Consider the following 15,844-nt stretch of genomic DNA (forward strand, 5'->3'; position numbering starts at 1 on the left):
AACGTCGCTTTAAGCCTTCGTTGTCCCCTGTTCTCCAGCGTCCTGTGGCTGTGTGGCCTCTGCAGCTTTGGGGGTCAGCCCCTCCCGGGGATTAGCCCCTTTCAGCTGACTCACCTTGGCGGCCTTTGTGGGCAGATTAGAGTGTTTTGCTCCGTCAGCACATCCTCAGCTGTACGCGGCCTGGATTCAGCAGGGCTCCGGCCAGCTCTCCCTGCTGTTCTTTGTCTTGTTTTGTTTCTCCTTACTCAGTTAAAACAAATGCAATTGTCTAGAAATTTCTCTGCACTTGTTGTGAGGCTGTAGCTGATGGGAGAGGGAGTGACCATGATGTTAACGATTAACCAAAAGCAGATCCGTCCACAGATTCCTCTTGTCATGGATCTGTCTTCCTGACCTCATGGAAGCAGAAAGCACTCATGAGGCTGGGTTTCGTCCACGTACATCCATTTGAACATGTTATTGTTTGGCTTCAAAAAGGAGTACAATTATTATTGCTAAAATTATTTGCAATTAAATAACTCGGAGAAAAGAGATGAATAAGATCTAAACTCTTTTCAGGTTGTTCACAAGGGAGATGAGACAGAATCACTTCCCACATTCCTCTCCTCTGTGAACACTGTTGAGGAACAAATCAGGTGCACTAGGAGCTCAGCCAAAGGAGCAACCGCTTTCAGGCGGGCATCAGGAAGATGTCCCAGCAGAGGAATTACTCAAAACACTGAATAATGCCCCAACCAAGCCCCTGCGGCTCATTTGCTGGTTCACAAAGTGACAGAAAGGAGAGTTTGGGTTTTGGTTTTATTTTTGGAGACAATGTAGAGAAGAAACAGACGAGTTCAGATAGGAAGTGGGATGCGAGCTACGAAGGTCTCTAAAATTCCCTCTCTGAAATGTGGAGGGTGGAGGAGATGTTTGCAAAGCTGCCTACGGGAGAGGCTCTGAGAGGGAGGACGAGGACTGTCTCTTTCTTGGGCTGCATCAAAAACACCAAAAAGCCCATCGGGTGAGATAAAAATAAAGCGAGCTCCAGATGTGTTCTTGGAATGCGGTTGCCGTCTCCCCTTCAGTCCAAATGGCGCTTGCTGAACTGAGAGAAGGGAGGGACAGAGGTCCACCTCAGCCAGTAGCTTTGGTCCCGCCTGCCTCGTACAGGGGTTTCGGTGCGTCCAGTGTGGCTCTCTCCAAACACGCGGGCTCCCCAGGTGTGGACGAAAATGCATGAAGGGCTGTACACGGAGGTTTCACACTGGAAATACTTCCACCTTCCTCAGCCCAGGATGAGCTGGCAACAGACCCATCTTCCTTCCTCACACCTGGGCCTTGATTGGCACTCCCTTTCTGCGGGAACCTCTCTCCTGTGAAGGATCTGGGCAGGCACAGAGTCCCTGCCAGGCTGCTGCCTCCTGGCCAGCTGTTCCTGATCCCCCATCCACCTTGTCTCCCCCAAAAGCCACCTGAGCAGAGCACCGAGGCCCTCTTGACAGCCCTAGGGGATGGGAAACGTGCCTGCCTGAAAGAGAGACCCAGATGCTCCTGCCCCCACCCTGTCGTCCAAAGATGAGCTGGGGTTGGGGAGGGAGAATGCCTTCCACCTGAGTCTCGCCCATTCTGAAAACTCTGCTCTTTGGCCTCAGGACATACACCTCCGTCTAAGGCAGCTTTAGCACAGTTCACAGTGGAGCATCAGGGACCCCAAAATCTTCTCTGAAATTGTATGCCAAACTTGGTATTTATGTGTTGCTTTCGCATATTCTGACCTCCTTCCCCCAAAAGAGGTAAGAAGCATTGTGTCTAAAGAGAAACCAGTTTGTATCATCCCTGATGTCCCTTAATTCCCCCGAAATCCAATTACATGCAGGGCATGGAGGTTGATTCTCGAACTCCCTTGGGCCTTGGACCATTCCCAAAGACAACAAACACAACTTCCTAACCTGTCCTTGCTATGTCAGCTACCCAGGGATTTCTGAGACCCTCCTGATACATCTTAGCCAAAAACCTACCTGTAGAAAGGACACTTCACCCAAGAACACATATGAAGGGCCAACAAGCACGTGAAAAGATGCTCAACATCATTAGTCATGGGGAAACGCAAATTAAACCTCAATATGATATCTCCAGATAGCCCCTGGAATGGCTGAAATTAGAAAGACTGACAACACCAGGTATTAGAGAGGATTTGGAGAAACTAGAACTCTCATACATTGCAGGGGAGTCCAAAATGGTGCAGCCACTTTAGAAAGCAGTTTGACAGTTTTCTGTCAAAAAAAGTCTAAGTGTGGACATGCTCCTATCCTACAACCAGCAATTCCACTCCTAAATCTTTACACAAGAACAACATACAACCACACAAAGCCCTGCATGTGACTGTTTATAGCGGCTTTATTCAGAATAGCCCCAACTGGAAACCACACAAATGGGTACCAAATGCAAATGGATAAACAAATTGTGACATATCCACACATATGACGGCAAGAAAAACAGACCACTGATAGACACAACAACATGGTCGACTCTGAAAAGCATCATGCTGAGTGAAAGAAGCCAGACCCAAAAGACTACATACTGTATGATTCCATTTCTATGACATTCTGGAAAAGGCAAAGCAATGGACAGAAATCAGATCAGTGGCCGCCAGGGGCTGGAGGTAGGGGGAGGAAATGGACTATAAAAGGGCACAGGGGATATTTTGGAATGATAAACTACTTCTATATCTTGATTGTGGTGGCGGACACGTGATTGAAGCCACTTGTCAAAATTCATCAAACCATTTAAAAGATGTGTTATATGTAAACAATTCATCAATAAAGCTGGCTTTGAAAAACCTAGCTGCAGAGCATCGTTTTTCTTTATATATAGGACAGCCCAACCCTGGAATCCCTTTGCAAGGTTAAAGGATCTCAGACTTGGGATCAACTCCCATTGTTTTCTGATTTATTTTGCATGTTGGACTCTGGAGTTTTTCCCTAATTTCCTACTCCGACTGGCACTCTTTCAACTGGGAGCTGCTTTGTTTATCTTTCCCATCTTAAACGTGGAACCAGAGGGTGTTACGAGCACTGCGAGTCCAAACCGGGTCTCACTGTATTCTAGGGCTATTAAATCCGCTGCAGCGTTGGAGCAGACTCGAGGGGAGAGAAGGGAGAAAGAGATCTGAAATAGACTGAAACACAGCAGCAGGGATGCAGAGAAGGCCAGGGAGAGACATCTGGGCAGACTCAGCCAGGGACGAGATGCGGGAGTGCAAAAGAGAACAGCGTTCAAAGAAGACTGAACAGTTCCCATTGCCTTTGGGGAAGAGCCCGAACTCCTGAGCACGGGCTGCGGGCCTTCCATGATTTGCTCCGAGTCCATCTTTTCACTGCCCACTACAGCCTTTCCCGGAATCAACAGCCCCTCAAGCACAGGGGTGTGCCTTAACATAGCAGGCGCTCCATAAAAGTGTGTTATTTAACGGCAGGGGTTCAATATATACTGTTTGATTCACCCCCCCCCATGAACATTCATGTTGTTTCCATTTTTGGCTGTGACAAAGAAAGCTGCTGTGAATATTCCTGTCCAGGTCTTCGTGTGGACACGTGCTTTCTCTGGGGAGACCCTGGGAATGGAATCGCTGGGTCATATGGTAAGTTTAGCACATCCGTACCACGGAATACTGCTCAGCAATAAAAAGCCATGGACCACCAGTACACACGACACGGACGAATCCAACAGACACACTGAGTGAAAGACGGCACATACTGCATGACGCCATTTACAGAAAATTCATGAAAAAGCAAACTAATTTACAACGACAGAAAGCAGATCAGCGGGTGAGGGAGCAAGGAACTGGGAGGCACAAGAGGGAGGGTTACAGAGGGGTAGGAGGAAACTCCCTGGGGCGGTGGAGATGTTCATTTTTATAGCACTGATAGTTTCACAGCTCTACTCACATGTCATAACTTAAATTGTACATTTTAAATGTGCAGTTTATAGTATGTCGATTATACCTCGATAAAGCTGTAAAAAAAAGCTGGTTGAACAAACAGCAGGCCCTCAGTCAATGCACACGGGATGGATGCAGAGAAGGGTTCAGTGTTGGCTTAAGGAATACAAAGCAGATGCTCAACAAATATTGGTAGAATTAATGTGCAGAATAAATTACTGAATAAATATTAGGTGTTCAACAATTTTATAACGAGTGACTGACAAGTATTTATGGCACGCTCATCACCTGCCAGGCGCTGTCCTAGGCTCTGGGAACAGAGTAGGGACTAGAACAAAGATCCGCACGCTCATGGAGCTGGACTTCGGGGAGGACCGCAGTCAATGAGGTGAGTGAGAGGCACGCACGTGGCGCGCTGCACGGGCGCTAAGGAGGGTGCAGCTGAGACGGAGACGGGAACGCCAGGGGAGGGGGCTGACGCGTCTGAGCGGGGCCACCACCTTGAAAGGATGACGCTTGAGAAAAGACCTAAAGTAAATGAGCGGACCAGGAGGCAGACGTCCAGGAGAACAAACAGTGACTGTTCCAGAACTGCAGAAGGAGCGGGAGCCGAACAAACCGTCCGCGGGCGGGAGAAGCCACCAGCCCGAGGGCGTCATCGCGGCCCAGGTCCGCGGGGCCCGGCCCTCCGACCCCAGGCCCGCCCGCCCTCGCGGCGCCCACGGGGAGGCGTCCTGCGCGCCCCGCTGCGTCTTCCGCCGTCGGCCCGTGCGTGGGCACGCGCAGAAACCGCTAGGCGGCGTCGGTTTCCCTTCCCACGCGCGGACGCCGGCGAGGGCCGCCGCGGCCGGGGACCCGCGCGTGCGCAGAGCCGAGGCCGGCTGCCCGCAGGGCGGGGCGGAGCGGGGCGGGGCGGGGCGCGGCGCGCGGGGCGGGGCCTGAGGTGATTCCCGAGCCGCGGCGGCGGCGGTCGGGCCGTGCCGGGAATCCGAAAGTGGGCGGCGGCCGCGGCGGCGGCCCTGGCGGGGACGGCGGTGGGAGCTGGGCCCGGAGGCGCGGGGACGGGCCGGGGGCCCCCGGAGCGAGGTGAGCGCAGGGTCCCCGCCGCGGGCACGACAGGTGCGGCCGGCATGGGACTAGGCTCGGCGGGCAGGCCGGCGGGACTCGAGCGGCCGGGGCCTCTGCCCTGCGGCCGCGGCCGGGCTCCGGGCCGGCTCGGGGCCTGGGTTCCAGAGGTCTGTGCTTTCGCCGCTGCGGGGCCATCCGCCGGGCGTCCCCGGAGCCAGACAGATGCGCGGCCGCCGGGAGCTCCGCGAGGGCCGTGCGGCGGCGGCACTGACCGGGAAGTGGTTCCGGGACCGGCGCGCCGCCCCGCCCGAGCCCGGCTCCTGGAGCTCGCTCGCTGCGCGGTGCGCTCGATGCGGTCCGTGCGGCGCGGCCTCTCGTTACGGGCGGCCCGCAGACGCTCGAGTCCTCGGGCGCAGGTCCAGCCCTTCCTCCCAGACCGCTGGGCGGCCGGAGAGCGCCAGGCCGGGGCGAAACGTGAATCCGCGAGTGAGCCGTCTCTTGGCTTTCGCCGGGATCCCCCCGACAGGTCAGGGTCTCAGCCGCAACCTGATGGGAGGGTCTTGAAGCCCGCCCCGCGTTTCTGCTCCGACCCGCTTGAGGGGTGTCAACATTTCCATTAGTAACCGAGGACCCCACTCCCAAGTAATTTCAGAGCGCAGGAGAGGGAAGCGCCTGTGTTGGAAAAAGTCCTGCCCCAAAAGGATTCTGATAACAGCCCTGCAAAGCAAAACAACAAACCGCTGACCTGAGCCTCTCTCACCCCTCCATGTGCGGGTGTGAAAATTGCAGAAAGGTGTTCTGCTTAGTATGCAACAACTTAGTGACAGAAGTGAAACTTCGACCCAAGTCCCCAGCTCATCGTGGGCCGCCTCCACCTGTAGTGTTGCCTTCTGCAAATGGTGTGGGCTTTGCAGACCTGAGTTGGAATCTGAGCTTCTCCTCTTACTAATAGCGTGATCTTGACCGAATTACATAGTACTTTCTTTGAGTCTGGTTTTCTCTGTATCAAATGGAAATATTTCACTTACTCTGCAAGGCTTTTGTGAGATAACTGCTCTAAATCCTTTGGCTTATAATAAGAGTCAGGAAATGTTAACTCTCTTCCTTCCACCGAACTTCCCATATTTCACATAATTGGATTTCAGTTTCTTGGAGGGACACATCTTTAAGTTCTCTATATAATATAAATTGGCTCATGGTGGAAATTGTCACAGTGCCAGCCAACTGACCTTCATTGAGCATCAGCTGCATGCAAAGTACTGTGCTGGGTGCAGGGAATTGCTCCTGGGGCCAGCTGGTTTGGAACCCACATCTCCTTGTCCGAGTCCAGGGCCCTTTGCCGGCGCACAGCCTCCCTCTTTGCGGGTTAAACAGTGAGACTGTGAGGCAGCAGCGGGCGGAACCTTATGATTTCCGTCCCTGTAGATTTGGAAATGAAATGTAATCCCTGCTAATGCCCTTTTGAGTATTGGCCAAGTGAACTGTTGTATTTTGTACTAAGAGATTTAAACTCCTTAAAGGACCTCTCTTTACGTTGTCTGTGCAGTATAATCTAATAGGACACTTAATATGAATGTAAAGGAAAAATACTTGATAATCCGAGTCTAAGTGCCTCCTCTGTTGGATCAAGTGCTGTTTCCAGGAGCTGGGAGGACACAGAGTGAATGCTGTGCATCTGGGCACTTCCAGCGTCAGCAGACAAACACAGGAAGGACAGAAGTTGCTTGCTCCTTTGAGTGAAATCTAATTTCATATTTATGTGAATTGATTTTACTTTCTCCAAGCAAAACCTGCTTTCTCCTCCTCCTGTTCCCACAATTGTGCTTTTGAAAGCTGCTTTCTTTTCATTATTTCTCCATTGGGCCAAATGGTTGTTTTTTTTGTTAATTTGGTTTTTCAAACAAACTATTTAAAAGTAATTTATGTTGCTGTTTTTAGCTGAAGGTGTATGTGTGTGCCAGTTAGAACTTCTGATCAGCACAAGATACCCAGTGTGACCCCAAAGCAAACTCAGTATTTTAGCTGTGCAGCTTTGTCCGGAGGAAGCAGACTCATGGTTTCCATTAGATCTTTGGACCCCATTTCAGAACTTGATGGACTCCAAGGAAAGTTGAGAAACACACCTCTTGTCCACCCTCCTTATCTTCCATGTGAAAAAAGAAACTGAAGTGACTTGCTCAAAAGGTCATAGGTAATTAGTAGCAGAACTAGAATTAAGACCTGGACTCCTAAGCCACTCTTATCATCTCAGAGTCTTTTCTCTAGTATGCGGATTTATGGAAAGCCCTTACTTATACATTCACAGTACATAGTTAGTAATGCACACATAATTTGGAGTTTGAAATTAAGTAAAAAGAAAATTGCTCCCTAAAGAAAGCCTAAGGAAGTATATTACCACCTGAGGGCATTGATTATGGTCTTTCCTTTTAAAAATAATTGGTGAAGGAGTAATTCAGGTGGTAACAAGGAGACTTTAATTGGAAAGAAAAGATAGCATGTTAAAGTGTTGCAGGATGAGAAATGGACTGGAAGGGTCTTGACAAAAACCTTCCTTCTCTTAGGCTCAGTTTATTGATTTGTAAGATGGAGGGTTTGAGATAGACTAGCTGATGTCTAAAATCTTTTCAGCGCAGACATTCTGCACTTTAGGGGCCTGACTTGTTGCTAAAATAGTGTCCTCAAGGAGATGGGCAGCCAGTTACCAGAAGTATATGCCTGATGAGACACTAAAAATTGACTAGCTGACTAAAGAAAGGAAGAGAATACTTGGTGATTTCAATTTACCCTAATAATTCTTCAGATTTATTTTGGGGTTTAGTGCCACTCTATAATTCATATTTTTCTTTTTTTGAGACACTTTTTTTAATTTTATGGAGGTTACGTTGGTTTATAAAATTCTGTAAATTTCATCATTATATTTTGGCTTCTGTATAGACTGTGTTGTGCTGCATCGTGTTCACCACCAAAAGTCTAGTTTCCATCCATCACCATACGCATGTGCCCCTTTATCCCTTTCACCCTCCCTCCACCCCCATCCCCTCTGGTAACCACCAACCTTCTCTTTTATCTGTGTGTTTGTTTATCTTCCACGTATGAGTGAAATCATACGGTATTTGTCTTTCTCTGTCTGACTTATTTTTGCTTAGCATAATACTGACAAGGCCCACCCATGTTGTCACATATGAGACAATTTCATCTTTTTTTATGTCTGAGCAGTATTCCGTTGTATCTATATACACCACATTTTTATCCATTCATCCGTACAGCTCAGGTTTCTGACATGAAAAATACACTGAGGAAGAGGAGCCAAATAGTACAGTTGGAAATAGTTGAGAGAAGAGAAAGCGTAGATGAGAGCCAGACCGGCTCAGCTAAAGGTCTTCGGGCACCAGTAGTGGGGAGACTCAAGCTATAGGAAGCAGATAGCCTGCACGTGACTGAGCCGGAGGGGAGCAGTCAGTGGCAAAGGCAGGTGTCTAGGGTGCGCCAGAGGAGGTTCTTTTGAGTAAGACTTTCTCAGGGCCACTTTCAGGCGGTAAGGAGAAAAGCTGTGAATTTCCAAAATACTGCAGTTTTGAACGTGAGAGTGATTTTAAGCTATTTAAATTCTTTGTCTTACTTTCCTAAAGGTTGTCATTACTTCCCCCTCCTCCTTGCCCCACTTCTTGTACGTTGCTGGCACTTTGGAGCACTCCTGATTAACTGCGTAGCAAAGAGAAAAGGGACAGAATGAGAGGATAAAGAGAGATGTCAATTGCCACCACTGAATTTTTGCAACAGTTGGCAGTTCTTTTGGATTTGGATGCCACACCCTTAAATCGAACTGTGCCAGATCCCTGTTTCACGCCACTTTAAGGGCTAGTCGATAAGCCTGCCCCAGGGTTGCTGTCTGTGTTCCCTGAGTCACACTCACTTTCAGAAGCCAGTGTTCTACTTCTGGAGCAGCTGTCTGAAAGGAAGCGCTAAGTTTGGGAGCCAGAAGACTGGGCTGTTTGTGGTTCTCGCCATAAAAATACGTGAGGCCTGGGATGTTTACCCTGGGCTTCAGTTTCTCATTTTAAAGTGAAGAGTTGGGAGGGGTTGGTCTGAAGGTGCCCACTAGTATTCGGTGCTTGTCTCAGCGCCCCACTCTGAGGTGGGGCCCACCGTCCTGTGCTGCTTTCTTAAGCCAGGCTGGGGCCAGGGACATGGCAGGCTTGCAGTCCAGCAGGGACTCTGCTGCAACACCCTTTGCCAAAGCAGCGAGTGACTTTTTTGCCTGCTAGTTAGGTGAGGGATCTTGGAGGAGATCCAGTAGCTTTCTTACCAAGCTTGCCATTTGCTAAGTATGTTAAGGAGGCAAGTAAGAAAATCTGGGAAAGTTCTGATATTTCAAATTTAATGCTGTACTAAAAATTTCTCCAATATTCCAATGCTTATATCATTGTACTCTTAGCCACTTAATGCATATATTCCTAAGTAGTTTCCCTTCCATGCCGTGCTTCTAGGAAAATGGTTATTAACTAATTACTGAATTCCAAGTATTGTGGTAAACACATATAACTCTACTTTTAACACTTGTCATTCGGAAAGAGAGGCAAGGAAAGGAGGAGAAAGAGTGAGAGGGGAGGAGGTGAAAGTCAGGTGCCGTTTGCTGTGATCCGTGGTGGCCGGTTTCTTCCTCCGGGACTAAGGTCTTTGCTGGCTGACCTTGGTCAGTTTTCAAAATCAAAACTACTCTGATTAAATAATTCCCCAGACCCACCTCCGTGTTACTCTGCTGTTTAGGATTCTTATTCAGCTCAACAGCCCCCATATTGTCTAGGAAACACTTCAGAATTTTAACCTGAGAACCTGTGGTCTAAAACAGAGATGGCCAACCTCCTGTCTCCCAACCTAACCTAACTTATATAAGGTCAGCAGCGCCTGCATAAAATTCTCAAACTACGAGTAATTTGAGTTCTGTTAAACTCTAAATATATTTATCATAATACTTTTAGAGAGTAGAAATAAGAGGGAAGAGAGTTGGAAGATCAAAATGGTAACTTAAGAAATATGGGGAGCCATTTTTGAGAAACTTCCAAACTTAGTTTTTTGGGGGGAGAATGCCTACAGGTTTGCCATTGAGACACTCATAGTTGAAATTCCCATGATAAACTTCCTTTCGTGCTTCTAATGGATGACATCGAAGATACTAAACTTGATTTCTGTAGTTAGAGGAAAGTATTCTTATATACTTTCTACAAAAGTTCTTGAGTGTAATTGCCATCTTCAGAAAATCTCAAAAAATGCCATAACCAAGGAATCAAAATTTAGAGCATTTTAAAGCAACATAGTAGATTAGAAAACAGTGATGATTTTTGAAGCTTTAGCTGTAACTTTCTTTTTGTTCCGTGCCTAAAGCGATATTGCTAACATGGAAAGTGCACAGCAGACTGGAAGGAATGGACAAGTCTGAGCATAAGACATGTTTCTGAACAAGGTGTACAATCACATTTGCCCTTCCAGGTCTTACTGCGTTGAACTGCTTCTCAGCAGCTTTGAGAGGCCCAGTCTTACAGTCCCTCCAAAAAGTTGTTCGCAAGTAGGGAATTACAGTATTCCGTGAGATAGCAGCCTTTCAAAAGGCGGGAGGGGAAGGGGGAAGCCTTAATTCAGATTGCAGCTGTGCGCTCAAGCATTGCTTCCCGGTCCTCTCAAGTATAGTATTTAGCTTTTTAAAAACTTTGTGAAACGTCGCACACCAGCAGTTGCGTTTCTGTTGTCCGTTGGTTGGTGGCGTCTCACCAGCGGAAGCTGTTGGGAATTCAGCGTCGCTTTGTGTCTGTGAAGCCCAGCAGTGTCTGTGCACCGAGACTCTTCCAGCGCTCAGGCGGTGCCTGCTGCTCCTCGGGATGCATGGCCTTCCTGCAGGAAAGCCGTGGCCCTGACCTGGGCCTGCTCACTGAGAATGCTGGCTCGGAGTGGAAAGGCCCAGAAGGTATCCACTTGATGGCTCTCGACCACAGCTTGGTGGTACAGTTGGCTGTCGCGGTCAGTTTATAACAACCACTAAAATTTGCAAATAATTTTTTAATAAATTAAAGATTATTCCTTTAATAGCTCACATGCCTTGTGCTATATTTTAGTGAGTAGGAGAGAAAAGGAGTGGTGTTAACTAGCTGGAGAATTTCTCATTCACCCCTTCAGTATTTACTGAGCTCTTGTATGGACGTAGGCACTCAGCAGTGAGCAAAACCTTGCAAATCCCTGCTCTCGTGCAGCTTACATTCCAGGCGAGGAGACAGACGGGAAAACTAAAGAAAAGAATATTGGGTGGTGACAAGTGCTCAGGAGTAAATGAGGCAGAGAGGGGGTACAGCGAGTACTGGGCGGCTGGCATACCACTTCTGATTTTGAGTGGGGTGGCCAGGGAAGGGCCTACTGAGAAGTTGACATCTGAGCAAGTACCTGAAGGAGGTGAGGCAGGGAGCCGCGTGGACCCCAGGCAGGGACTTCCCAGACAGAGGGAAGGGCAAGTGCAAAAGCCTGCTGCGAGGCTGCCCAGGCCCGTTCATGGAAAAGCAGGGCGGCCTGCCTGGTGGAGTGGAACGAGAGAAAGGAAGGGAAGGAGGAATTGAGGTCAGAGAAGTGGGGGGGCTGCGGGTCGTGTAGGGTGCTTTTGACTCCTGTGAAGACTCTGGCCTTTTGTCTGAGTGAGACAGGGAGCCCTTAGAGGGTTTTGAGCAGAGGAATGATGTGATAGGATTTATGATATAAAAGGATATTACAACAACTAGAGAGGCACTCACAACTAAAATACACAACTATGTAGTGGGGGGCTTTGGGAAGAAAAAGAAGAAAAGATATTACATTATGGATATAGAAATATAAAAGGATATTATATTATTATGATATAAAGGGGTCACTCCAGCTGTTATGGGGAGAATAGCCTCTAGGAGGGGAAGTGGAAGAGAGAGCAGCTAGTAGGCAGTTGCCCCATCCAGGCAAAAGATGTTGGTGGCGTGGACGAGGGCGATCACCATGGAGGGGGTGAGGAGTGCGGGCCTTGTGGGCGTCAGCCTGTGCATTTTCGGGTATCACTTGGTGCTGGTGGTAGGGAGTTGTGGACCACTCATATCCAACTCCTTCACCTTACAGATAAGGAGATCGAGGCCCAGGAGAAGGGATTTGTCCCAGGAAAATAAGTGTTCTTTGCGCAGTGATGTTGAGCTTGGGGACACGAGCAAGAGGAAGCACAGGCATCACCATGTCTCTCCCTCCAAATCAAGTCAAAATCAGCATATCAACTACTAGTTGTCAGCAGCTTTACTATTGAAAGAAATGTTCACCGCCTTTGGGTTTTAGCTATGATGATATGTGCATGAAAGAAAAAGTGAAAGTAGGAGGTGTGAGTGGGGCATGAGCCTTTCTCAGGTCTGGTTGGGAGGTCTAAATTAGGAAAAACCATATAATTACCAAGAAAGGAAGACAGGCAAACATGAGGTTAGACAGGGTGGGAAAAGTGAAAACTAAGGATGAGCACTTCCGTGCCACAGTGACTAGCACTGGTGTTGTATTCATTGAACTTTACTGTCAGTTGCACACTGTAAATACGTACCTTGTATCTGCATGAAACATCTGAGAGTTTTGCGGCAGAAGGGTAGGATAATTAGGATAGAGGCCGTAAGACATCCACTGGATCTTGGCAGAGTCTAGGAGGTCCCAAAAGAAGACAACGCATTTAAAGAGGGTGGGCTTAAGGAAGCAAGCATTGGGCAGAGCTTTCCAGCTTTTACTATACTCTGTGGCAGCTAGGTTTTGTATGTGGTTGTGTGAGCCCCCACGCCCCCAAAGAAATTGTTGTGTTCTGTTTGGAAGATCCCTGCTGGCAGCTGTTCAGGGCAGAACTTCGCAAGATAGAGGGGGACAGTTCAGAGAAAGTGGCCTGGTATTGTGAGGGTGGAAGGAGTAGAAGGCTTTCGTATAGGGCGGCCTGTAGAACGCCTCTGATTAGCTTCTAAGATCAGCTTAGACCTGTCCTTTCAAACCAGCATTATATTGGGGTTCTGTTAGGTGTTAGTCATAGAATTTCCATTGGTGAGTAGATGCATTGATCAGAGATTCCCCCCATCAATTAATGATTGGTGTTCACCCCATAATGTAGCTGGGGAAAAGTAGACCACAGTGGAGGGGTAGTAATGGAACGGATGCTCTTTCCAAAAAGAAGGGAAGAAGGAGACCTTAGAAACTCCCTTCTCAAGGTGAAGTGTGAGTCCTTCGGACTGAAACTCTGGCAGGGGAATTGAAAGTGGTTCTGCTTGGGAGGAGCCGGATATCCTAAGCAGTCTAGCTGACCTGGGTGCCTGCTCTCACCCAAGTGGGTTGTTCCTACAGTGTCCTGACCACCTGACATCATATCTTCTCATAATGTGTACATAATTCATAGTTAAGGCTCACCCAGATGTGCAGATAATCTACAAAGAGGCAAAGTCCAGTTTGTCTCAGAACTCTGGATGAGTAGTGGGAGGGACTGGGTTTTGAGGGAAAGAAGCTGAGAAAGGTGGAGGTCAAAGAGAGAAAGTTGGGGAGGCCTGGCGCTGGGAGGTTAGTAAGTGATCCTTTAGTTTCTCCTCTTGCAAATTAAACTTGGCCAGCCTCCATTATGGTTTTTCCTACATGAGGAAATAACTACAGTAAAAGTTCAGTGATCTTTGATCTTTCAGTCACGTACTTCTCTTGTAATCAGGAATTTACTACTTAAGAGCCAGAACTCGTATGTCAGATTTAACATCTGACAGCCTTGAGGTACAGATCCCAAGCCGTCGTCCTTCCCCACTCCCTGGCGTACTCAGAGTGTGGATGGACGTCAGGGGTGACGGAGGTGCCCCCGCTCTACAGCTTTCATCTTTCTCTGCCATGCAGTTTCTCTTTAGTCTGTAGAGCGCCTGTCTCCAGCTTCCCTGACTCGGAATCCCTACCATCCCTGCAAGTAGGCTGAGGCTACTGTTGATTTCACATCCCTGTTTCTTTCTCTTCACCTTGCTTACTGTCTTTCTTGACAGTCTTGTCTCCTGTTGTTAATTCTTCAGAGTTTGCCTTTTGTTTCTGTTTTTTTTCAGTACCAGAAGGCAGAGTGATATGACAGAAAGAATGTGGGCTTTGGCGTCAGACAGACCAGGACTAAAATCCTGCTTCCATACATCCTGTGATATGTGGTTTATTTGACTTCTCTGAGCCTTGGTTTTCTCATCTATAGAATGAGAATGATGCTTTCTTTCCAGAATTATTATGGATATTAAATTTTTGGAAAACCCAATTCTCAGTATTTACAAAAGAGAAAGAAAAACATATGTTTACTTAAAGAGTTGTACTGTTCAAAGCAGCTTTATTTATAATACCTCCAAATTGGAAGCAGCCCGGATGTCTATCAGCATTTGAATGGACCAACAAATTGTGGTATATCCACACAGTGAAATACTACTCTTCCATAAAAAGGAATGAACTGCTGATAAATGTGATAACATGGACGAAACTCAAGAACACTGAGCAAAACTAATTTATAGTTGCAGAAAGCAGATTGGTGGTTGCCAGGAGCCAGGACACAGTACTGTGTGAGGGGGAAAGAGTTGACTGCAAAGGAAGACAACTCGAAGAAACATTTTTTCCCAGTTTTATTGAAGATATATTTTACATACAGTAAAAGCCACCCTTTTTTGATTTACAGTTCTTTGAATTTTGACAAACTATGTAGTATATCTGTCACCACAATCAAGATACAGGATATTTCCATCAGCCCAGGATTGCCTTGTGCCCTCTCTATAGTCATCCCCTTGCCACACTCCCAGCCCTTGGCAACCACTGATCTAATTTCTGTGCCCATAGTTGTGCCTTTTCCAGGATGTTACATAAGCAGAATCATACAGTATATAGTCTTTTGTGTCTGGCTTCTTTCACTGAGCATAATGTGAGAGTGATCCCCATGGATTTATGGATCAATACTTTGTTCCTTGTTATTGCTGAGTAGCGCTCCGCTGTGTTGGGTATACCACGTTTGTTTATTCCTTCACCTGTTGATAGACATTTGGATTGTTTCCAGTTTGGGGGCAATTAGGAATAAAGCTACTCTAGACATTTCAAGTACAGGTTTTTCTGTGGACAGAGGTCATATTTCCCTGGAGTAATTACCTAGGAGCAGGTTTGCTGGATTGTATGATAAGTGTATGATTTAGTTCCTAAGAAACTGCCGAATGATTTTTTAGAGTACCATTTTGCGTGCCCACCAGAAATGTCTGAGAATTCCAGTTGCTCTGCATTCTCATCAGCACTTCATACTGTCAGCTTTTTAAAAAATTTAAGCTATTCTGATAGATGTGTAGTGATATGTCCTTGTGGATTTAATTTGCATTTCCCTCATGAATAATGCTGTTGAGCATCTTTTCATGTGTGTGTGTTTTTTTTTTTTTTGCCATCTGCATCTCTAGTGAAGTATGTGTTTGGATCTTTTGCGCATTTTCAATTGGGCTCTTTGTTTTCTTATTGAGTTTTGAATGTTTTTAGATATGCTGGTTACCAGGCCTCTACCAGGTGTGTTATGAAAATATTTTCTCTCAGTCTGTGGCTTGTATTTTCATTTTCTTAGCAGTCTTTAGAACAGCAGAAATTTTAAATTTTGATGAGATCCAATTTGTCAGTTTTTTCTTCTATGATTCTAAAAAGTCTTTGCCTATCCCAAGGTCACAAAGATTTACTCCTTTGTTTTTTCTAGAAGTTTTACATTGTTAGCTTTTTCATTTAGGGCTGAAATGATCCATTTTGAGTTAATTTTTGTGTATGGAATGAGGTTAACTTTTTGCATGTGGATGAGTAGTGTTCCAGCACTATTTGTTGAACTTT

The 15,844-nt window shown here is 47.1% G+C and overlaps 1 protein-coding gene across 3 annotated transcripts in view; it reads left to right on the top strand.

The window, feature by feature from the left end:
- Positions 1-4,193: 4,193 nt before the first annotated feature.
- The window catches only part of TDRD7 (tudor domain containing 7), a 91,064-nt gene continuing 79,413 nt past the window's right edge, over positions 4,194-15,844 (top strand). Inside the window, exon 1 of one of the 3 annotated variants that reach the window (XM_070250881.1) lies at positions 4,194-4,310. The gene's annotated coding sequence lies outside the window, so the exon portion shown is untranslated. Of the gene's footprint in view, positions 4,311-4,821; positions 5,009-5,210; positions 5,517-15,844 lie in introns of those variants that run through there. The other 2 variants (XM_023629702.2, XM_070250880.1) reach the window with 2 other exon arrangements.

Source organism: Equus caballus, chromosome 25 (assembly GCF_041296265.1).
Source record: "Equus caballus isolate H_3958 breed thoroughbred chromosome 25, TB-T2T, whole genome shotgun sequence".
Taxonomy (NCBI): Eukaryota; Metazoa; Chordata; class Mammalia; order Perissodactyla; family Equidae; genus Equus; species Equus caballus.